Genomic DNA, 26,650 nt, shown 5'->3' on the forward strand with positions numbered 1-26,650 from the left:
TAATCTTATATTTTTTTTCTATATCTCTTGCTATATTTTATTGATTGTATAGCAGACCCAAACAATTTACAGTAGACACACAGATTATAGAATGTATATCTTATAACATGCTACCAAAATATAAGCCATAAACTCATAGAAATTATATATATATACTGTATTATGAAGTAAATGAAAATAAGTTTAACAACTATAGTTAGTAGTTAACTTATAAACTAAGCAAGATATCATATTAGAGCCATCTCCATTCTTTATTGCAAACTTTATAAAATATTCAACTCTCTCCATATTGTTTAAACAATCTATTTTTTTATCCCATCTCTATCCATCCCAAACTAAAATCACCTAAAAGAGTCCAATTCTATTATATGTTAGTATATATATATATATATATATATATGGTCATACTAACAAATTTTTAAACTAATTTACTGGTTTTAGAAATAAGTGTGAAAATCATAGACACAGTTAAAAAAAAAATGGGTAGAGTTTTCCCTATTTCAACATATACTATCAATAATTTAACACATCACAACAAAATAATCCAATAATATCATACAATAAATTTCATCCTTATTTCTCAACAGGACACAATTTCACAGATTATAATTAATCTCTACAATTGATTCAACTTTCTCATAATTAATATAACAATATGTAGTAAGTTTGTGATAATATACCTTTCAATAAACAAGTGTTAACGCTATCCAAATTTACACACAATTATGAGAATATTTTTTAAGACATTAACTAGACAGTAAAAAAAAATTCAAAAACTATATCTCAATAACAAATAAGCAAAGAAAATAGAAACTTTTTAAAATGAAAATTACACTAAAACAACCAACTTAACTTATAATATTATACAAAAAAAGTTTAATCAACACAATACATAATTTACAATATTTAAAAAATTACATATATTATTTACGTAATTTTCGGCCAAAAATAAGATTAAATAAAAAATTCGACAAAAAAAAAGTTCTACATTAATCTAAAAAGTTTCAATCATCTTTACTAACATTACCCAATATATTTAACTTAAGAATATACAAAAAATATAATATAAATTTAATATAACCAATTTTCGGCCAAAAAATATTGAAATGTTACCAAAAAAGGCTCCATAGCAATTTTCCAAGCTCTAACATGTATGAACATTGCCCACAATATTTTGATCGTAAAAATATGATACGCAAGTACACGCAATTGATTCAAGTAATATAGATGATAGATAGAGTATCGTTCTCACAAAGACTATTTTCCAATTACCAACAATTGTTCTTTTAATTTCTATTTGGCAAACAAAGTTTAGATGAATGAATTTTAATTTTAAAATTATAAATAATTATGAACAAAATTAACTAAAGATGGAAATCAATATTAAAAAGACCTAGGGTATTAAATTCATCAACTTTTCATTCTACTAATTTTATTAATAAATTCTAGATTTCTTTCTTCCTATTCTAATAGCAGGTTAACATAAATCGATTCCTATTCTTTTTCAAGATATAAGATCTCAGCCTATATGCATGTGTTTCTACATCTCTGTGATAAACTTAAACATATAGAATGCATTAAGCGTGAAAACCTAATTACTACACAAGTCATACATGTACTTTCATCCAATATGCAACCTATGTCTATATAATGATAGCATATTTAATTCTCATCTTTCGAATTTTGAATCAAAATCATAAATCAAGCAAATATTTATCAAGTATTTACTAGCATTAAACACACATTATATAGATTAGAATAAAGAAGAAAAATCAATAGAACATCATAATTAAATTAAATAGAAATCCAAGTGACTACATTAAACCCTAGAAAAGAAAATTAGTTCATGAAAAAGAAATAAGAGAAGAAAGAGAGGAAATAGAGAGAGGCCAAGAAGAAAGAGAGATAGATGATGATCTAAAATAGTCTAAAGCATTATTTTTATAGTGATAAGGTTGTTCAAAGAGTTTTCTAGATGTTTCCCTTTGTTACTTGATAATGCTCCAAAATATCTTTATTTGAATTTCAAATCCAGTAACTCTAGCTTATGTAATTTTGTACGTCAAATATCACCACGTAAACATTCGAATTTGACTTTTCTTGTGAAACAAGCTTTCGTAGGTGTTTGAATAAGTGAGTTGGGAGATATGGTCAAAATACCGAAACTGTCTCACATTCAAAATATCTCAGATTTTTCTAACAATTTAAGTTTGAATTATCATTTACTTCTCCAATCAATTCAAATAAATATCTTTTTATTATTTTTCTCTTGATTTAAGATAATATTTCAAATAAATTTTGAAATATTTCTCAAATATCCATTTAACAAATGACAATCTGAAAAATACAACAACCACACATAAAAATAACTAAAAATATAAAATAATAATAAAAAAACTAAATAAAACTAAGGCTAAAATGATTAAAAATATCTATCCTATCAAATTCTCCCAAACTAAACTTTTACTTGCCCTCGAGTAAATAACACAAAAGACAAACAAAAACCAAACTAAAAACCTAAAACAACCAACACAGATGAATTAAGCCAACAACAATAATTTAAGCCTCAAAATATTATGAATAACATGCTTATATAATCTTCAAGAAAATCAACTTATAATCCAGAATTTTAGTCAAAACATTCTTCCAATTCACTTAAGTCCAAACAAAAATAAAAGCTCTCAAAATCATGATTAATAAATAAAATGTATTCGAATCATTTCATGCTCACCAATTTTTTTTCATTACAATAAATTAATATCATTATCCCATAAGCTTGCTATACTTACTAATCTTCACTAATGTAGAAAACAGACGCTCAAAAATCAATAGGACTTTCATGGCTTATAATTGAACGACTTAGGTAAAGGTAAATGAACAAGTCATTTAGGCTCAAATATACCATAAGCATACAAACCAAACAAACCAATCTTATGACAAACTCATGAACCCAAAACAATCCCAAATTTCTCAATCTTTCTTGCTTTGAGAGATAATTCATACACATGCTTTTTTTTTTTTTTTTTCTTTTTTTCATTTTTTTAATGATACTACACTCCCCCAAACTTATTTCTTTATATTTTCAATTGGAGTGTAGTTTATTTTCAATATTTTTTTTTTCTTTCTCTCTCAATTTTTCTTCTTCTATTGACACAAATTTCCAAATATAAACCCCATTACAAACCATCCCCCCTCACTTTTCATATGCTCATGGTATATCAAAGGGCTAGAAAAATAACAAAGTTTCAAATAAGCTCAAGATAAGTGTCAAACAAAAAGAATCAAATTAGGCTCAAAATTGGGTAACTAAGGATTTAATACATCAAGGTTGGCTTGAAAGGCTCAAAAGTTCCAAAGAATTGCCTAAATCATCATCCTAAGCATGTATCATCTAGGATTTCGTCTCAAAAAGCAAGCAAACAAGTTCTAAGATAAAATCAATTTTAATTTTTTTTAAAATTCAGCAGGCATAAATAAAATTCAATCACACAAAATTTATCAAAAATCACGATTAAGCTATCAATTATTTAAGTGGACAAAGTAAAAATGGAAAGAACTATTCAGCCAAGCACACAGTTTTTTATAGCTTTATTCTCATTCAATTTATACAACACATCATTCAATCATATTATCATTGGCTAATCATTGTCAACTTGATTCAACTAACACTCTAAACAAAAACTAAACAAAACATAAAAATAAAAATAAATATAAATATAAACCTAACAAAACTTAAACTTAAATAAACTAAGATATCTACAATGAGCAAAGCAATAAAAACCAAAACCCTTCCCCTAAACTTAGTCTAAATATTGTCCCCAATGTATAAATAAAAGAAAAGGAAAAGAAAACTTCTCTGTAATCCAATGCATTGCTCCATTGTAGTGATTCTCATTGCCATCCCTCCTTAGGTTGCACATATAAAATTATTCGTCGACGCATCAGTAAGTGGTCGGTGCCCATAATATGCGTCATACAAGATAACTTGAAGGTTGTCATTCTGAATGCCCTCAAGCTTAGCAAGATATGAATCTAATTTGTACGTCACTCCAACAACACAAGACTTTGAGTGATGAGCTTGGGGAGAAAACTTTGGTAGCCCGTAATGGATGTAGAATAGTGAAGATGTCATCAATTTAAAATACGGATCCCTTGGAGGTATACACTACTACAAAATACCCTTTATGGGACACTTTTTTAGGACACGCACCTAAATACAAGTCCTTAAAAATATTTATAGAGCTTTTAGGAAACTCATTGAGAGTCCTGAAAAAACACAATTTAGGACTCGCAATGAGTGTCCTAAAAGAATATGCGAGTCCTAAAAAAATCTGGGCTATGAAAATAAGTGTTTTACTTAATAATTTTATGGACTTGCTTTGGGAGTCCTTAATACTCTTTTAGGACTCGGAATGAGTGTCCTAAAAGAATATGCGAGTCCTAAAAAATTCTGGGCTAAAAAATAAGTGTTTTACTTAATAATTTTAAGGACTTACTTTGGGAGTCCTTAATACTAAAAAAAAAGACAGCCCATTTACCATTATTATTATTATTATTATTATTAAAACCCCTCATCTTCCCTCTTCCCAAGTGCTATCTCTCTCTCCCTCCTTATCTTTTTCTTTCTAAATGAAGCCCTAGCCGCCAGCCTCACCATCTCATCCTCTTCCTCCTCCCATCTTCTTTCTTCCTCATTCTCTCTCACTAGCTTCCCATCCTTCATTACTCACGCCGGTGGCAACGGTGGTGGCGGACGAAGGCTTGCGGTGGTGGACGAAGGCTCACGGTTGGTGGGGGCTTGCTGCAACTGTGGCTCACGAGGGGTTAAGGGCTCGCTGCAACAGTGGCTCATGGAGGTGGCTCGCGCGGAGGTGGCTCGCTGCAACGGTGGCTCGCGGAGGTGGCTGGCAGCGACTGTAGCTCGCGGCAGTGGTGGCTAACAAGGGCAGTCTTGGGTCTTCATTTTAAACAATATATACAATCTCTCATTATTGATCTATTTCTGTTTTGTGTTGTGTTTGTATTAGATTGAATATTCATTACTTTTGTATTTCTGATTTTGTATTAGATTGTATCTTCATGCTTTGATTTTGTTTATATGTACTGTATTTATTCATTTAATCATAGTAATGTTTCTAAAATTTTCTGTAATATATATTTTAAATATATACGTATATATTTATTATTCATTAGACAATAGTGGGATTTAAAAAAAATTTGTGCATTTTACCTAAATATTGATTTATAAAATAAAATTATAATTAATTAAAAGGTATTCAACTAAATTTTTTAGGACACACATTGTGAGTCCTAAAAAGTCTTTTTTTTTGTAGCAGTGAAAACTTTTTAGGACTCGCAATGCAAGTCCTAAAAAACCTCAGTTTTTAAGGCTCTCAAATAGAGGACTCGCGCACCGCGACTCCTAAAAACTTTTTTAGGACTCGCAATGCTAGTCCTGAAAAGTCTTTTTTGTAGTAGTGATATATGATTGTACCATTAATGAACTCAAATCAATGATTGCAGGTGCTTCCTCATCCTCCAAAGTCATATTTTCCTCATCTTCATTTGTGAATTCCTCATATAATCCTTCTGACTATTTTTCACTCTCCACTCGGCTATCCATAAACATGCTTGTGATTTTCTCTTCAACAAATTCATGATCATGGATGGAATTTACTTCATTCACCATACCATAATCATTATCTACCAAGCAAGTATCCAAATTAGTAAAATTTTGAGTGAATATAACTTCAAGGGTCTCTTGTTCATCAACTTGACACTCAATCTCTTCTAATAGCTCAACCATTGGTACTTCTATAGTTTTCAAATAACTCTCACAACCTTGATTGTTTGAGTAATTGTCCTTAAACCACTCCATATTCTGCACTATTAAATTTAAATTGTTCTTCAATTAAGCCAGTACTTCTTCAATTTCTGGTTTATGCTCTTCATGCTCAAATGGTTGGGGTATAATATTAGGATCTTGGAATGATGGAGGATATTGGTGACTCCAACCTTGCAGTGAAGGATCCCAATGTCAATGGTAATCAAAATCTGCCATATCATTCAACAACTCCATTATATCATCATGACATCTTCTTAATAAAGGTTCACCAGTTATCTCTGCTTCATAGTTTACCCAACATCTTGTTGCATCATCTAATCCATTGTGAAAGAAAAGTGTAAGACACCCCCTTGAGAAATTGTGATAACATCTCTCCACCAATTCATTAAATCTCCCCCAAGCGGAGTAAAATGGCTCATTGTGTTGTTGGGAAAAACCCACGATGTAATCTTGATGGAGCATTTTTTTATTTACCTCGGAAGTCAAACACAGAAAAGAAACATAAATTAAATAATAAAAAAACCAAGTTAAAACAAAAACCAATTATGTTGATATTAATAATATAAAATATAAAAACCAAATTAGAACAAAAAAAACAATTAATTTTGTTATTGGAAATTTAGTCCCTGGCAACGGCACCAAAAACTTGATCGTGAAAATATGATACGCAAGTGCACGCAATCGATTCAAGTAATATAGATGATACATAGAGTATCGTTCCCACGAAGACTATTTTCCAATTACGAACAATTGTTCTTTTAATTTTAAAATTATAAAACTTGCTCGTGAATGAATTTTAATTTTAAAATTATAAATAATTATGAACAAAATTAACTAAAGATGGAAATCAATATTAAAAAGACCTAGGGTGTTAATTTCATTAGCTTTTTATTCTACTAATTTTATTAATAAATTCTAGATTTCTTTCTTCCTATTCTAATAGCAGGTTAACATAAATCGATTCCTATTCTTTTTCAAGATATAAGATCTCAGCCTATATGCATGTGTTTCTACATCTCTGTGATAAACTTAAACATATAGAAGGCATTAAGCGTGAAAACCTAATTACTACACAAGTCATACAGGTACTTTCATCCAATATGCAACCTATGTCTATATAATGATAGCATATTTAATTCTCATCTTTCGAATTTTGAATCAAAATCATAAATCAAGCAAATATTGATCAAGTATTTACTAGCATTAAACACACATTATATAGATTAGAATAAAGAAGAAAAATCAATAGAACATCATAATTAAATTAAATAGAAATCCAAGTGACTACATTAAACCCTAGAAAAGAAAATTAGTTCATGAAAAAGAAATAAGAGAAGAAAGAGAGGAAATAGAGAGAGGTCAACAAGAAAGAGAGATAGATGATGATCTAAAATATTCTAAAGCATTATTTTTATAGTGATAAGGTTGCTAAAAGAGTTTTCTAGATGTTTCCCTTTGTTACTTGATAATGCTCCAAAATATCTTTATTTGAATTTCAAATCCAGTAACTCTAGCTTGTGTAATCTTGTAGGTCAAATATCACCACGTAAACGTTCGAATTTGACTTTTCTTGTAAAACAAACTTTCGTAGGTCTTTGAATAAGCTTTCCAACACCACCAAGAACATATAAATTGGATAAGTGAGTTGGGAGATATGGTCAAAATACCAAAACTGTCTCAAATTCAAAATATGTCAGATTTTTCTAACAATTTAAGTTTGAATTTTCCTTTACTTCTCCAATCAATTCAAATAAATATCTTTTTATTATTTTTTTCTTGATTGAAGATAATATTTCAAATAAATTTTGAAATATTTCTCAAATATCAATTTAACAAATTACAACCTGAAAAATACAACAACCACACATAAAAAGAACTAAAAATATAAAATAATAATAACAATAAAACTATGGCTAAAAAGTATTAAAAATCTATCCTATCATATTTTACACCTAAAAAACATGTAACAACCTACATTTGTCAATTTCAATCTCTTTTTTTTTTCAAACTAAAAAAAATAGAAATTCAGAAAAAAAAAACTTGAAAAAATACTTACCAATAGCATACTCCCAAAGCTCCTCTTGATTTTTTTATGAAGATATTGATGAAATGGAGCTAAAAATAATTGAGTTTACACCCCAAAAAAAGATTTTTTGGTGGTGGAGTGAGAAGGGGGGGGGGGGGGGGGGGGGACAATGGGAGAAGAAAGGAAAAAAAAAAGAGGTGGAATTGAGGAAGGGGGCATGGGCTGGGAAAAAATGAGGGGCTCTCCTTGGTGACCCCATTAGGACTGTCAAGAGAGCTGAAATTCTGTTTTTAGTAATTACCAAATTAATTAAACCATGTGAATTAATTAAAGTGCGGAATGGTAATTAACTGTTTACACAGATTACAGTTCTGTCAGGATAGAAACCAAACTTGTCACGACAGATACTGAACACAATAAAAAGACAGTGCAAAATAATAAAAAACACAACAAATTTTTACAAGGTTCAGAAACCCTTTCGGATAACCTACTCCTTGGGGCCACGCCCAGAGAATAAAACCAATTAATAAAGAATCACAAGTACAAAAACATTGACTTAAACAAAACAAGACTCCCTCTTGAGATTTGCCGCAACTTGTTGTACTTCTCTTCACTAATCTGATCTTGATTGAAACGCTCAACCAGTTGAACTCCCTTCAATGGCCAGCGAGTGCTTGCATCCTCCCGACGCAAGGCTTGTAAGAATATTCTCCCGAAGACTACAAACGTTGTGTTCAAATTACAATGTGTATTCACTCATGAACATGGTATAAACTCACCACTAAAAACTAAACACATATTTTTCTACAAGATCACGTGAATACTTATGATCTTGAATACAAAGAGGAACTCTCACAAATATTACAATAAAGCTCACGAATAATGCACCAAAGAGTTCACTTTTCTCACTGCCTTTAGAGCCCTATTTATAGAGTCCTTTTTCGTGCTCACAAAGGTTGAGAAAGAATTCTTCTAATAAAGGCAAGAATCATAGAATTTATTCTTGATTGTCGAAGAGTTGCCTTATTTAGAAGATGCTGGTCCGACAGATGCGATATTGGTGGGGACAACTCAGACCTGTGTCGGATCAAAACAAGCTCAAAAATGAAACAACAATTAATAACATTAAGAACCAGTTTCCTGATTGCAATCCTTGAGTTGCACGAAAATATATAAGCAAATAATCCAAAAACAACTTTGGGTAAGTACCGAATATTTGCAATATACTTTTTCCCTTTATAAACAAAATGAGACAATATAGGCTAAATAAGGAAGCACATTATTGTCCAAAAATCACACAAAGGGAAAGTGGATTTCCGAAAATTGTAATAAAGGAAACTAAACAATTCCGAAAATTATAATAAAGGGAAACAAACAATTCCGAAAATTATAATAAAGGGAAACTGTTATACCCAGATTTCGAGCCATGAGAAGTGTAACCTCGAAAGCTAGATGCATAATGAATGAACTCGTAAAGTCTGGAGTATGTTCCAAAACTAAACATCGAGCCTGCAAAGTTGAGACGAGTTCGAAGATGGTGGCCACGAAATCCCCACGAGCTCGAAAGGTAGGCTCTGAGGTGCATCTGTTCTCAGGGGATGACCTCGGATCATGGGCTCCGAGCTTGACGCGCCTACGATCTCGAAGTCATGTGGCCTCGAGAGATGTTATTAGCTCGAAAAAGTCGATAGGAGACCTGGGAGAATAGGGCCTTGGTGATATAGGATAATAACCTTGAATATCCTGATGAGTCGTCTATAAGAGACGCAGTCTACATTTATTACTGTAAATCCACTACAATCTTGGGATATTATTTGATCAGTTATACGCCCCCTGGTCTTCAGGGGACGTTTCCTTTTGTATCGGATTACAGGAATTTAAGGCCATTTAATTTATTTGCATAAAAAGAGTAACTACCCAAAATATGTGGGATAGTATTCAGAAATCTTCTTTATAAATAGAGAGGTTATGCACCATTGTAAATGACCGAATTTTGGTGATCTTGAGAGAAAACTCTGAAGAATTAATCTCTGAAGAATTTTCAGAGATCATCTTGAGTTTAATAACAAAGACTCATGGACTAGGCAGATTTAACAGCTGAACCACGCAAAAATCGTGTTTTGTATTATCGTCCTTTTATTGGCCATTACTGTTTATTGTTTACGTGCTCTTCTTTCACTGTTGACGAAAAATGACGTCAACAGTTTGGTGCTTTCATTGAGAGCCTTAAGCATTCAATCCCTAAGTAAGTCATGGCCACTAATAATCAGAACGCTACTGAAGAAAATTATCCAAGGCGTCCTGGGAAATAACCAATGGAAAACCCAGATGTCGAAGAAAGAAGTGGATCTTCCGATTCCCGGGGACCACCTGCTCCACCAAGGGATGAGGATATGTATTACAATCCTGAGCGGTATGTTCCCATTGTGGAACTTGAAAACCGACAGCTGAAGCAGCAGTTGGCAGAGGCCAACAAACGGAATGAGGAGTTGGCAAGGATAGCCGCAGAGGTGCAGGTGGCTCAACCCCCGCCTCCGCGTGAAAACCAAGTCCCTCCTCCAAGGGACGTACACGTTCCTCCCCGGAGGCCCCGTGGGCGCCCACGGAAAGATGCTGCCACAAGAAGACCGGCTCAACCTCCGGCACCAGCAGAGCCATCCGCTCCCCCAAGGCCTCAGAGAAGTACTCGAGCTAGGGCGCCGGTTAGTCCACCTATGGAAGTGCCTGCGGGAACTGAGAACAACTGAACCCCTGCAGAGGCTCGGACTCAAATCCCTGGGAGTGCACCAAATGCGACCGACCCATCTCGGGCAAACTCCGGACCGTCTAGGCCGCGAAATGGGTGGCAGCCACCGTCACCCATACGGTTCCCTCCATCACCTATAAGATATCCTTCGCCCCCTCGCAGGAATGCTCAACCAGTTCAAGATCACGGTGAAAGGCGTGCGGGAGGAAGACAAGGAAACGGGGAAGCTTTTCAGGAGCGGAGAGGCGCCCCATCTGAAAAAAGTCAAACATCTCGGTCTCGCACGGCGGAGACGAGGCGGCATGGAAAGAATCCATCTCGACATAACCATGCGACAAGTTTTACCAGTGACGACTCTGGAGATACCAGGTCAGTCAGAAAGCATGACTGAGGTCATAAGAAAACTGGAAGTCGCCGAGATCGCCCCGACCTGCAAGAACACCTAAATCAAAGTCGGGGTAATGTTGACCCAATAAATCCAGGCCTGAGGGATCGCTTGAATAGGTGAAGAGATCCCTTACGGAGGCACGAGCCTGGAATTATGATCGATGATAACCGATTCCAGACAGTACCTCTTGCGGACCCAGTCCAAGAGAGAATCGATCAGCTTGAAAAGGCTTTTAGGCTTTTGAAAAACGAGTGAGAGAATGATCGATATGAAGATTCTGACGAGGAGCTCGAGCCATTTGCTCCCCATATTTCCAATACTCCATTCCCTCAAGGGTTTCGGATCCCTCACGTCCCAACGTTCGAAGGAAAGACCGACCCATATAGTCATCTGAGCACGTTCAACACCATAATGAGAGCTAGTAACGTGGGTTACGAGCTCAGATGCATGTTGTTCCCAACATCATTGACAGGACCAGCCAAAAACTGGTTCGAAAAATATAAGAGACACTCGATAACTTCTTGGGAGCAGTTGTCTAAAGACTTTAAGAACCAGTTCAGAGCAATGATGGGGGTCACACCAGAGGCATCAACCTTAACTAACGTTCGACAACAACCGGGCGAAACGCTAAAAAGTTACCTAACAAGGTTTAATCTGGAAGTCGCCCGAGCTCGGAACGTAGATGACAGTGGACACCTAATGACTGTCCAAGCCAGCGTAATGCCAGGGAGTGCCCTCTGGGATGACATGCAAAGAAAACCGGTGAGGTCCATAACCGAGTTCAACAAACGAGCGCAGAGGTTTGTCAATGTAGAGGAAGCGAGGTCGACACTTAATGTGACTTCCCAGCCCGAAAATACAACGATAAACGTCAACTCTGCCTCAACCTCGGCGGACCCAGCAGCTGCAAAGCCTGTTGCGGAAAACCCCTCCAAGAGGAAAAAGAACGAAGAGAGTAACCCCGAGGCCGAGGGAGGAAAGAAAAAGAAAAGGGAGAGATATTTCTCCGTGTATAGAGTATACACCGAGCTCAATGAGTCTCGGGAGAACATATACCTGGCCAATGAAAACCAGGTCCCCTTTAGGCGTCCGGACCCGATGAGAAATCAAAAGTCCAAGAGGGACTCCAGTAAGTATTGCCGATTCCACAGAGACACTGGGCATACAACCGATGAATGTCGACAACTGAAGGATGAGATCGAAGGATTGATCTCGAGAGATTACTTCAGGCAATATGTCAAAAACCAGAGTACTAGTCAGGCGGTCGCGAGCCAGAAAGTAGCCGCACCTCCGACCGCACAAAACAATAATTCTCGAGCTTGGGAAGAAGATAGACCCCCACCGATAGATGGAGAGGATGTAATAACCATCTCGGGAGGGCCTCATCCCGTAGGAGTGGGCAGGAATGCCCAAAAGAGATACGTTAACGAGCTGAAGACTGGGGATGGGTCTCCTTATGAACTCGAACCTAGGGCTCCAAAAAGCCAAAGGATTGAAACACAACCAATAACCTTCACTGAGGAAGACGCGTCCCATGTCCAGTTTCCTCACCATGATCCACTGGTCATCACTCTCCAGCTGGCCAATAAAAGGGTCCACCGAGTTCTCGTGGACAATGGGAGCTCAGTCAATATTCTCTATAAAGCAACCCTTGAGAAGATGGGACTCTCCCTTCGCGACCTGAAAGCATGTGCAACTACTTTGTACGGCTTTTCAGGAGAAGGGACCGCCTGCATGGGATCCATTGAACTCCCCGTGACCTTGGGAGACTACCCAGTCTCGGCAACCAAGATGATGGAGTTCGTGGTAGTAGACTTACCATCGGCCTACAATGTGCTGCTCGAGAGACCCGCCCTGGTCGGGCTGGGGGCAGTTTCATCAGTGAGGCATCTGGCCCTTAAGTTCCCGACCCCTAGCGGGGTCGGAACATTGAAGGGAGATCAATTAGCAGGGAGGGAATGCTACAACATCTCCTTGAGAGGAAAGAAACAAACGAGCGCACAAGCGCTCGCCATCATTCAAAACAAAGACGGAACGGTCTTAGAGATTGACGAAGAGATCGATCCAAGTGTTGAGGAGAAAGTTGACCTCGACCCTTAGAAGAGCTCGAAGAAATTCAGCTCAAAGAAGCCGATCCCTCGAAAAAGGTGAAGGTTAGAAAACACCTCCAAGATGAGACAAAATAGCAATTAGTTTGCTTTTTGAAGAAAAACCAGGATGTCTTCGCGTGGTCGCACTCGGACATGGTGGGAATAAGTCCGAATATAGCAAGTCATGCACTGAATATAGACAAAAGCGTCCCCCCGAAGCAACAAAAGTGAAGACAGCTGGACGAAGACAGAAAGAAAGCTCTAAAGGAGGAGGTTGACAGGTTAAAGGCAAACCGATTCATTAGGGATGCCTTTTATCCTGACTGGGTAGCCAATCCGGTGTTGGTCCCAAAGCCCAATGGGACGTGGCGAACCTGTATTGATTACTCAAATCTCAACAAAGCTTGCCCAAAAGACTGTTTTCCGTTACCAAGGATTGACCAGCTCGTGGATGCCACGGCGGGGCATGGCCTGATGTCCTTCATGGATGCCTATTCTGGATATAAATAGATTCCCATGCATGCCCCTGACCAAGAACATACGAGCTTCATAATGGATAAGGGGCTATACTGCTATAATGTCATGCCATTCGGGCTCAAGAATGCTGGGGCCACATACCAGCGGCTCGTGAACATGATGTTTTCAGAACAAATAGGGAACAACATGGAAGTTTATGTTGATGACATGCTTGTCAAGTCTCAACTCAACAAGAACCATGTTGATGACCTCGAAGAATGCTTCGGCGTACTCCGAAAGTATAACATGAAGCTAAATCCTCAGAAGTGCACTTTCGGGGTGTCTTCAGGAAAATTCCTGGGCTTTATTGTGAACTCTCATGGAATCGAGGCCAACCCCAACAAGATCAAGGCCTTGATTAACATGCCCTCACCTCAAAGGCACAAAGATGTCCAAAGTTTGACTGGCAGGATGGCAGCCCTAAGCAGATTCATCTCGAAATCTACGGACCGTGGTCTTCCATTTTTCAACCTATTGAGAGGAGGTAAGAAATTTGAATGGACGGAGGAGTGCGAGCTGGCCTTTCAGGAGCTCAAAAAGCACCTTGCGGAACCACCCATCCTGTCAAAACCTGAAACGGGAGAAACTCTGTACCTATACCTCTCAACCACTGAGCACGGAATAAGCGCAGTGCTCGTTCGAGAAGAAGAGAAGGTACAAAGGCCCGTTTTCTACATCAGTAAAAGATTACTGGGGGCAGAGTCAAGATACCCCCTGATGGAGAAGCTGGCGCTTAGTCTAATTCATTCATCTCGTAAACTCCACCCTTACTTCCAAGCGCATCCCATCCATGTGTTGACTGATCAACCACTTAGGCAAGTATTTTCTAAACCAGAGGCTTCAGGTCGACTTCTTAAATGGGCTATTGAGCTCGGACAGTTCGAGATCGCCTACCACCCGAGGACGACCATTAGGGCACAGGCGTTGGCGGACTTTATAGTGGAATGTACTGGCATAGCCGACGACGAAGTGATAACCCCGGCCCACGAGCTGTGGAAACTTTACGTCGACGGCTCATCAAATGAAAATGGAGCGGGGGCAGGGGTCATTTTGGTTACCCCCGCAGGGAGCAGATTTCATTCTGCCTTAAGATTTGGCTTCAAAGCGTCGAATAATGAGGCCGAATACGAGGCTTTACTCGCGGGACTTCGTATAGCAAAAGAGCTCAAAGCTAGAGCTATACATTGCTACACTGACTCCCAGCTCGTGGTTAATCAAATCTTGGGAGAATACCAGGCTCGCGGCACGAGAATGGCAGCTTATTTGGAGAAGGCAAAATCTGCATTGGAGTGTTTCGAATTTTACACAATCGAACAGGTTCCCTGCGAGCAGAACTCAAATGCAGATGCCTTAGCTCGGCTCGCCATATCCGCTGAAAATGAAGAACTGAACGTTGTGCCCATAGAACACCTATCAGCACCTAGCATTAATGAGCCAGAGGAGGAAGATGTGTGTATGATCGATACAGAACCTACCTGGATGACCCCAATAGTTGAATATCTCGAGAACGGAGTCCTTCCAAGAGATCGGAACCAGGCTCGAAAATTGATGTATCAACTTCCCCGTTACACCATTCTGGATGGAAAGCTATACAGAAGGGGATATTCCATGCTGTTACTTCGGTGCGTAACCCCACCCGAGGCTAAGAAGATCATTGAAGAAATTCATGAAGGGTTCTGCGGAGATGACACCGGAGGGCATAGCCTATCCAAGAAGATCATACGCCAAGGATATTTCTGGCCAACTATTAAAACGGATTCTTTCGAGTACGTGAAGAAATGCGACAAATGCCAGAGATTCGCCACGATTCCCCGGGCTCCACCATCCGAGCTGACCATGTTGACTTCCCCATGGCCTTTCGCGGTATGGGGCATCGATCTCATAGGCTCTCTCCCGACTGGCAAAGGCGGAGTTAAATATGCTGTTGTCGCTGTGGATTACTTCACAAAGTGGACGGAGGCTGAGCCATTGGCAACAATAACTTCAAAAAAGATCCTTGATTTCGTAGTAAAGAACATTGTATGCCGATATGGGGTGCCGAGGAAGATTGTGTCTGACAACGGAACCCAATTCGATTGCGACTTGTTCACCAACTTTTGTGAAAAGAACGGCATAATAAAGAGTTTTTCATCAGTAGCTCACCCTCAAGCGAATGGCCAGGTCGAGGCTGTGAACAAAACTCTCAAGAGTTCTGTGAAGAAAAAGTTGGAGGAGGCAAAGGGACGATGGCCCGAAGAATTGCCCCAAGTCCTATGGGGATACAGGACCACAGCTCGAACATCAACGGGGCATACCCCATTCTCTCTAGCATACGGCTTCGAGGCAATGTTACCTATTGAGGTCGAAATTCCAACAGTCCGAACTCAAATTTACAACCAAGACTCAAACCACACTTATCTCGAAGAAACCTTAGACTTGATTGAAGAAAAGAGAAATGAGGCTCAGCTAAGGAACGCTGCCTATCAACAACGAGCTACTAGATATTTCAACAAAAGGGTTCGAGATCGAAAATTTGGCGTGGGAGATTTGGTGTTAAGACGCGTATTTTTGGCAACACGAGATCCAGCAGCTGGTGTGCTCGAACCGAATTGGGAAAGACCATACCAGATAGAGTCAGTCATCCGGTCCGGTGTTTACAAGCTAGCGAGATTGGATGGGAGCCTGGTACCGCGAGCATGGAATGGCGAACACCTTAGACCTTACTATCAGTAGTGTAGGAAAAGTGTTGCCTATAACCATGATTTTCTATCTGTATTAGTTTGTCTGCTTTTGAATTCCATCAAATAAAGATCTATTTCGTTCAATATGTCATCTTTTTTTTTATTTTTGCAATCTCTCTTAATTTAATAACCTATGGTCACACTCATAGGATATTAAGGGGGCATCATTGGTATATATACCATCAGCTTAAAAAATAAAATAACATATACGAAAAACTTACAAGTATTTGGATATAACCAGATACGCGAGCTTAGATAGTTTGGACATAACCGAATTATCAAAAACTTACAAGTATTTGGATATAACCAGATATGCGAGCTTAGATAGTTTGGACATAACCGAATTATCAAAAACTTACAAGTATTTGGATGTAACCAGATACGCGAGCTTAGATAGTTTGGACAACCAAACTATCAAAAGATAATAACGTTTGGATTTAACCAGATGTGCAAACTTAATAGGTTTGGAACAAACCACCTAAAACTAATCGACGAGTTGGAATCTAAACCTACTTCGAAATAAGTCGAGATCGAGGCTGGAATATCTTAAAGAAAAATAGTTTCGAACTCGTAACCTCGGGGAGATAACCGAGGATGAGGAAAAGTAACTAAGCAATAAGATATAACTAAACCATTCACATTACATACCATACAAGTACTTTCGAGTTCATGGTTAAAGTAATATCCGACCTTGATGAATAACAAGATCGGAAGCGGATAATTCGAACAAACAATGCGTGGATGCATCGAGTTTCGAGCCTAAATCCCAACTATGTTTGTATGAAGAAATAAACATAAAAAACTCATTCATATAAAATATGCAAAATATTTCGAGCCAAAAAGTGTAAAGCATATATAAATCAATATAAAAAGAAATTGTATCAGCCCTATGGACATAAATTAAAGTAATTACAAAAATAAAGGGACGCAGCCCCAAGATAAGATTTCCCCGAGATCAGATTCAAGAAGGAGGAGTCTCCGTGGCCTTCTCAGCATCAGTAGCACCGGACCCCTTAGGACGAATAGCATGACTATCCTTCTGGGCTCCCTCAGAAACGGCCTCCCGAGCAGCCTCTTCCGCCTCAAGCCGAGCATTCCACTTATCAAGAAGCTTCGCCTCGAGAGGGCCTAAGAAGCTGGTGTCCAGGTCTTCGTTGTTGGCCCACATTCTGTACATAGCCGAGTCAACCGCCTGGTCCTTCTTCTCTTTATACTCAGCAAGGAGACGAGCCTTTTCACCCTCAATAATATCAAAGGTGGCGGCCTTATCTTCTTCGAGCTTTTTGTTGGCCTCCTGGAGCCGAGCGTTCTCCTTCTCAAGCTCCTTGAGCCTAGTTTTCAGCTTCCCAAGCTCGGATGCCTTGACTTCAAGCTCCTTAGCTCCTACCTCAAGCTTTGCATTTGCCGCCTTCAGGTCGTCACTTGCTTTGAGGTGGAGATCCTTCACCTCCTGAGCATGAGACTTGCTCGAATGGATCTCATTGTTCAACTTATAGTTGAGCTGAGCAGTAAAGGCAAGAGACTGACAAAAGAAAGAATCGTCATTAGCGCCAGGACTATGTGATTATAACTAGGAAGAAGAAGAAAACTTACCACGGCAGCGAGCTCGATACTCTTCTCGTAGAGGGCAGTACAGTCTCGGGCATCGTTCAAGTATTGCCACTGAGGAGCTTCGAGACTGCTAAAGCTCTGGCCGATTCGAGACATAACATCCGAGCCCCGCGTAGACCCATGGGACCCAGCTGCATTGTCAATTACATACTCCTCCATGTGGGTAGAAACTGACAGCTTCTGAGTTCGAGAAGCGGAAGGCTTTCTAGGAAGTGGACCGAGTGTAGGCCGAACCACTACAGGAAGTCGGGGCCCGGTCATGATAGAGGCATCGACCTGCGAAGTCGGTGCCACAGTTGAGGCACTGACCTGCGAAGACGGTGCGGTGGTGGAACTGGTAACAGGCGGAGCCGGGGGAGGAGGTGTCTTCTCGGTCCTCTTGGGACTTTTGTAGGTCGATCCACCTTTCGCGACCCCGCCCTGGGACGCTTGCTCCTTTTGGCGCCACCACTCTCGATGATATTATCGAGGTCGGAGTCCATGGCACCTACACAGCTCCAACCGAAGTTAGACATTATGATAATAAGCTTGGATAATAAAAAAAAGAAAAAACCAAGTAAAGAAAGACCTAACTGGAACTCTTCCCCGAACTAGAGCTCGGGGACCATGAAATTCCCCCATCTTCAGAAGAGGCGGGGGGAGTACCTTCCCTATAGGTGGACGTCAACCTCGAAAGGTCCCTATAGTCGTTTGTCCCATATTGGACGGCTATCCCGTTCCACACCTCGTTTAGGCTGTACATAGTGTCATACTTCCCGAGCCAACTATCAAACCTATGAACTCGATCATCTACCCGAGTCCATATGTAGAAGTGGTATCTATCATACGGGCATGAAACTAACCTATCGGGTTTATGCTTTAATAAGGTAGGGGACCACATTCTCGAGGTAAGGATGATTTTACCTTCTTCATCCGAGTCTGAGCTCGAGGCTTCGTCATTAGCCTCATTCCCCGATGGCGGACTCCTTCGGCGAGCTGGAGGTAGAGGCCTCGCCTTTCTCCTCGGGGGGAGGATGCCTGTGGGCAAAGGCACCTGCTCCCAATGTTCATACTTTTTATTAGACCAGTCAAAGGTGGACTGGCCCTCTCCCAAAAGTCCGCAATCTCGGAGCTTATCCTCATGCAAAAGGTACAAGAGAGACCTCCTGCCATGAGGGAGTTGAAGCAGGGTCTCTCTATGCCCCTTCATTGCATCGTCGGGAGTAGGACCTGAAAATTGGCTGGAAAGCAAGACACATTTCAACTAAGTACGGATCTTACAACTAAAATCCCGAGCACAGAGATAAAAAAGGTTGGAATACTTACGAATCCGCCTGAATGAGTAGCATCGAGACGGAGACAAGCCATCTGTCCAGAAGAAGGCTTTCTTAAAATCAGGTGGGTGATTAGGAAGATCCTCAAACACCTTCTTTTCTTTGGGATAGCTAGAAAGGTAGTAAAAGCCATCTCCTCCCCGAGCTCGGGAGGGATTGCTTTTCAGACAAAAGAGATATAAAATCTCCTGCGGCGAAGGCCCCTTCCACTCCAGCTCGTGGTATAGCGACCTTAGGGCAGACAGAACCCTGTAAGAATTGGTGCTGAGCTGGAACGGAGCCAACCCAACAAAATCCGTGAAGTCCTTGAAAAAAGACTTCAAAGGCAATAGCACCCCTGCCTTCATGTGTTCCTGACTCCATGCCGCGTACCTCAGCCTGTTGTCACGGTCCTCGGGGGAGTAGCAGATTCGTTCGTGGGCGGCCGGAGCTCGAAACCTCAAGGAACTTGACAACCTGAGGCCGTGGAGGGCCAGAATGTCGGTTTTCTGACTTGTCGAGGTAACCGAGCTCCAATAGTGCTCGGCCTCGAAGATTTCTCCCCTCGGTTGAGAGGTAGAAGGCTCCCCAATAAGTGAAAATTGGAGCTCTCCCGGGCTGTACGCAACGGTCACTGTCAGTTTAGGGTCGAGTGGGATCGGCCTGGGCCCTGAATTAGATTCTGGGTAAATAGCCTCTCGAAGGGTCCTCCTTTTCTTCTCTATGACCTCATCAATTTGGCGGTGGTAATGAGCTCGAATATCCTCCTGTTTGCGTGCGAGATCGTACTCGCGAATTCGACGTTGATTCCGAGCAAACAGCGATTCCGGGCTCGGGGGTTTTGGGCGAATAAGGGATTTCCAGCAACGACCCCCACCGCCTTTCCAGATTCTATGACATCTAGCGAGAAAGAAAAAATGGCGAGGGCCATGCATGCAAAAATTACGAGCTTGACAGGACAAGCTCGGAGTTTAGGAACAAAACAAGCTCGATACTAAGACCCTTATTAAAGAGTCAGAATGTGTGTCCCACGAGAAAAGGAGGAGGGTGGACAATTTTTTGAAAATCCCAAAAATCAGGGGAAAAGGATTGGCGGATAACTAGAAAAGGTAATCTTGGGTATCGTGCATTCGTCAAGGCCAAGGGTTTATACCCGATATCTTGGTATACAAGAAATGTCTTTTAAAATTTTAAAGCCCAGAAAAAAGAGATCTTGCTCAAACATCAAAACTGGGTATGAACCAGTGATGTAAACCCAGTATGGAAACTTAAAACATGGAAGCCTATCGGACAAAAATTCCCTAACGTATTGTACAAAGAAAATAAACTAGTACATTCACAGAAATAACAAGAACAGTATGAACAAAAACTGGGATAAGGGAAAACAAAGATTGGACACTTACACAATAATGGCGATTGCAGAGAAATCGTTGACTGAAGGAGAGGCTGCAGATATGAGCTCACGGTCTCGAACAAACTGGCGGTCCTCTGTTTCTTCGGTTGAGAAAACATGCACAAGAAGAAATTCTCAGGGATAGTCTCTAGTTTTGCTCTTTTCTTGCTTCTAATGAACGAAAATAAAAAAGAAGATGATGAGAGGGGTTTTATATGTAGATGGAAAAAGGGGATTAATCTGGGGCGTTGAATAAAATCCTTGCAAGATCCAACGGTCAGGGACCGATGACATGATAGTACCAAAAAGGTGGCAGATGAATGATCGTGGGCAGATTTCCAAGGTACTCGAGTACCATGAATGGGAAATGCCCAACTGACGCGTGTCCATTCTTAAGTTTGTGACGGTACGGTTCCAGAAGAAAGTAGTTCAAAAGTTTCCTTCTCTTAGGATTCAGATAAATACTTTTGAGGGGGCAAAATGTTATACCCAGATTTCGAGCCATGAGAAGTGTAACCTCGAAAGCTAGATGCATAATGAATGAACTCGTAAAGTCTGGAGTATGTTCCAAAACTAAACATCGAGCCTGCAAAGCTGAGACGAGTTCGAAGATGGTGGCCGCGAAATCCCCACAAGCTCGAAAGGTAGGCTCCGAGGTGCATCTGTTCTCAGGGGATGACCTCGGATCATGGGCTCCGAGCCTGACGTGCCTACGATCTCGAAGTCATGTGGCCTCGAGAGATGTTATTAGCTCGAAAAAGTCGATAGGAGACCTGGGAGAATAGGGCCTTGGTGATATAGGATAATAACCTTGAATATCCTGATGAGTCATCTATAAGAGATGTGGTCTACATTTATTACTGTAAATCCCCTACAATCTTGGGATATTATTTGATCAGTTATACGCCCCCTGGTCTTCAGGGGACGTTTCCTTTTGTATTGGATTGCAGGCATTTAAGGCCATTTAATTTATTTGCATAAAAAGAGTAACTACCCAAAATATGTTGGATAGTATTCAGAAATCTTCTCTATAAATAGAGAGGTTATGCACCATTGTAAAGGACCGAATTTTGGTGATCTTGAGAGAAAACTCTGAAGAATTAATCTCTGAAGAATTTTCAGAGATCATCTTGAGTTTAATAACAAAGACTCGTGGACTAGGTAGATTTAACTGCTGAACCACGTAAAAATTGTGTTTTGTATTATCGTCCTTTTATTGGCCATTACTGTTTATTGTTTACGTGCTCTTCTTTCACTGTTGACGAAAAACGGCGTCAACAGAAACAACTAATTCAACCAATTTTATCTTTTAAGAAAAAGATATTTCTATAAAAATGCCAATTATAAGATTTACAAGAGCATTTTATTTTATTTTTTTATTGAAAAAAAGCCACCAATCTCAACAGCCCATATGATGCCCACCGAGATTGTTCTCTTTCTCAATAGACATACATGTGCCTGTCGAGATTGATATGATGAAATAGCCCAATTGTTTAGTAGTGAATGGATGCAACTGTACATCCCTTTTCATTTTGGGAAGCAAAGAAGTTATAATCCCAATTTTTTTTATATGACAGCATTCAAGCAGTCGATGCGCATGCATATAAAAAAAATAAACACGAGTGCAAAGGAATGTATGAACTATGATTTCTGCACCTTAAATAATTAAAAAATTTCCTAAAAGTTTATGGAGATCTTAAATAACTACAATGAACACCGTCATATAAAAAACTTGAGATTATAACTTATCTACAAAGCGAAACGGAAAGAGATGCACATATGTATCCTTTTTAAGGATTGTACTGGAAAATTATCCAATAATATTATGTTTTTTTATTTATAAATACAACTCATGTTCTATATTGCACTAAATAAATTAGACATGTGTTAGCAAAATAAGTAACTTATTTAACATGAAATAGGATATCAAGCCAAAATTTTATTATATAAAAGATGCCGAAATAATTTATTTCTCCTATACTTTTTATGTGGCAAATTTCTCTTATACCTTCTTATGGGTAAAATACAACAATAGGTTTTTTGGTGTTTTTGTGATTTGCAATAGGAAAAATACTAGTTTGACCTCTGTGTTTGACAAATACATGATCGGCCCGTATGTTTTGTTAAATGATATTTTCAGACTCCTTGTTTTGCAAAATGGTACCTTGAGCCAAATTTTAGTCAAACATATTTTCAATATGACCATAATACCCCTAGGTTTTTTTATTTGGTGAATTAAATTATATAAAATAAAACATTATTAAATTAAAATTAATAAAAAGTTAACAAAATAATATAAAAATTGATAATAACTATTTTAATTAATGAGAAGTTAAGACACTTTTTTTAACAGCAATTATAAAATTAAATCATTATTCTTTCTCTAAAATTTTCAACTTCTTCCCTAAAATTTTCTCAGAATTTGTTCGTCTATATTCATAAATCCATAATAAAAAAAACTCAGAAAAAGTGGTGTTCTTGAGCTTACACCACAAATTTCTATCGAACAAATGCAAAACTCAAACATACTTCAAGAAAAGAGTGACTATCAATTCAAGCCTTTTACAGCACCTACGATGGCCTATCACCAGATCTAAAGCTCCAACCTCACGTCTCGCCATCTTAGTCACAACCTGCAAAAAATAGCATAAGCCTTTCGCCTTCCTTCATCTCCAACCCAGTCCGGCCTCAATCTCAAAGAATTCTTAGACCACCTTGCATTTACCCACTCAACCCAGTTTGTCCCAACCTCAAAAAGAGTCTCAACCATCCGATGAATTAAACCCATAAAAATGTCACCCAACCTTCATCATATTTGCAGCTTCGGGACGGAGAGCACCTAAGATGGGAAGATATCGATATGGGGCCAAACCGGTGGCTGATACGTCGATATGTAAGGGTAGCACAGATCTAGAGTTGAGAGATAGTTTGCTTTAATTGAATATGGGCTAGGTGCGGCCGGAATGATGATATGTCAATGGTTTGAGGACGAGGTTGGGCTAGGTGCGTGACGGTGAAGCTACGAAGAAAACGAGAAATCGAAGGAGAAGCCTCTATCTTCGGTGAGTTCCCCAGCTTCAGATCTATGGCCTCCATCTCCATTTAGTTCTCTAACTTCATAACCATGGTCCATGTTCGGCGAGTTCTCCAGCTTCAAATCCATGGCCACCATGCCTACAAAAAGAAGAAATGGAAGAAGAAAGAGAATGTTTGATTGTTTTGATTTTTTTATTGGGTATAGTTTTAGATTTTAGTTTAGATTTGTATTTTGTTTTTCAAATTTTTTTAATTAATTAATATATTATTTTAATGATTATTTAATTTAAAATTAGCTTTAAATTCTTTATTATTTTAAAATTTATTTTCAATTATGTAATTAATTCATTAAATAAAAAATACGAGGGCATTTTGATCATATTAAAAAAATGTTTGACAAAAATTGGGCTCATGGTACTATTTTGATCAATTTTGCACAACATAGGATCTAAAATGTCAACAAACCGTAGAGATCGATCGAGTATTTGAGCAAAACATAGGGCCAAAATGGTATTTTCGCGGGGAAAGTCCCCAAACTTAGTAAAACAGTATTTTCGTCCATCTTCATTAGTTACACTCCGTCTGCTGTTGACTAGACCAACACGTGTTACTTCGTGAATGGTTCAACTCATAAATATTTTAAAACATCATTTAATTAATTTTCAAATGAAAACTTATTAAAAATTCATTAAAAAAAATATATATGAAAATGAAAAAAAATACAAATAATATATAAATTATCAGAACAATATTTCTTCCGTAATCAAAATTTGCATAAAAATTTAAAAGCAACCCTATCACGCCATATTGCTAAAAAAAATAAGAATAATATATAAATTATAAAATAAAATATTTCTTCTGTAATCAAAATTTGCATATATATTTAAAAGCAACCCAATCACGCCATATTGCTAAAAAAAATACAAATAATATATAAATTATCAGAACAATATTTCTTCCGTAATCAAAACTTTCATAAAAATTTAAAAGCAACCCAATCACGCCATATTGCTAAAAAAATATTTTTTTATTTTAAATTAATTAAATAATTTGTTAAAAATATTTATGAGATGGATCAATAACGGAGTGACACGTGTTGGCCTAGTTAGCAACTTACGCAGTGCTACTGACGAAGATTGACGAAATTACTGTTACTAAGTTTGGGTACTTTCCCAGCAAAAAAAAAGAAAGATTTGGTCCATGCGGCGTACAAGCGCCAAACATTGGGTACTTTTGCCACATTTACCCTAGCGGCTAACGCAGTGTAATTGACGAAGATGGACATAATTACTGTTTTACTAAGTTTGGGTACTTTCCCGTGAAAAAATAGATTGGGTCCATGTCGCGTACAAACACCAAATATTGGGTACTTTTGCCGCATTTACCCCTAATAAATTGTATTTTCTTAGATTAATAATAGGCTGATACTTGTTAGTTTAGTTAGTCCAATCAACATTTAATAATACTGGTTGTTATGGTTGCAGCGAAAATGTAATGTTGGGTAGTCTTACCCTTAAAAAAATTGGTTTTATAAGTGTATAAATGCGAAAACATAATGTATTTATGTTGCTAGTTCCCTTAAAAAAATGCTGAAAAAAAACTCATATTACACAAAAAAATTCAGCTTGAGCATAACTGATACGCACAAACTCAGATTGTCTTAAACTAAACAAAGAAACAAACTTTTATATGTTATGATTGGTTAAATACAAATGATAAGTGTTAAGGTACAAGCACGGTATAAACACTTAGTAGAATTCATATAATGAATATGTGAATTTGAGTTTCAATTTTAGGCACTAATAAATGTAAATTTGGGTCCAAAGCGATATATGAGAGTATCTAAGGGTTCCCAAAAAGTTTTGTGGCATTTGGAGCATTTTTGGAACCTTTGGAAGTGACCAAAGTCAGAGAGGGTGGCGATAATCTCTCCACCACCAGTTAGGTGTTTACTCTTGGAGGAGGTGCAATCTCATGGGGCTCCAAGAAGCAAACGTGTATATCACCCTCAACCATGGAAGTGGAGTTTATAGCTTTAGCGACAACTGGCAAAGAGGCCGAGTGGCTAGGAATCTCATGATGGATATTCCTTTAACCACGGATATGGTATAAATAATTTCAATACATTGTGATAGCCATTCCGCACTTTCTAGAGCATATAATAGTGTGTATAATTAAAAGTCTAGACACACTAGTCCAAGACATGAATATGTGAGACAATTGATTCAAGGTGGAATCATATTGATCTCATATGCTAAAATAAGTGAGAACTTAGCAGATCCATTTACAAAACTTCTTGTGAGAATGTTAATAAGTTCTAGTTCAAAAGGGATGGGATTGAAACTCCTAGAAGAATGGATTCACCAATGATGGACACCCAACTCTCAACTTGTACAAATCAAGGGAAAGAGTTCAACGGGTAAGAACAAGTCATTGATAAGTGAATAGTTTCAACACTAAAATTTATGATTAGTTCCAACCGAGATGGTTAGTGTTGATTGCTATCGAGTTAGGGTTAAGCCTAGGGTTTTAAATGAAGTTTAGTTGAGTGCCACAAGCATCTATAAAGGTAGCAAAGATGTTGAAAGAACTTCAACTATGTGGACTTAGAGGTGATGCCACCTCTCATGGGAGTGGAGTTTCTCCATGAAAAATCTATGAAGAGATGAGAACATGGCCATGATAGTGCTAAGTGAGAAAGTGGGAAAACAAAAGAAGTGGTGAAGGTGTGTGAGGTATCACTGGCCTTATCATATGGAATACTTAGTTCAAGCTTTAAACAACTAATGATTTCGATAATACTTTGTGGTATTTTCACTAAGATAAAGTTCAAACCGAAAGACACTTTATTTTATGCCCCAAAAATGTTTAAGCTAGAGAATGTGGCTTGTATTTAACCAAGTGAGGGATCATTATGATTGGTTAAATACAAATGATAAGTGTTAAAATACAAGCAAGGTATAAACACTTAGTAGAATTCATATAAT

Source organism: Humulus lupulus, chromosome 2 (genome assembly GCF_963169125.1).
Source record: "Humulus lupulus chromosome 2, drHumLupu1.1, whole genome shotgun sequence".
In the NCBI taxonomy this organism is placed as follows: Eukaryota; Viridiplantae; Streptophyta; class Magnoliopsida; order Rosales; family Cannabaceae; genus Humulus; species Humulus lupulus.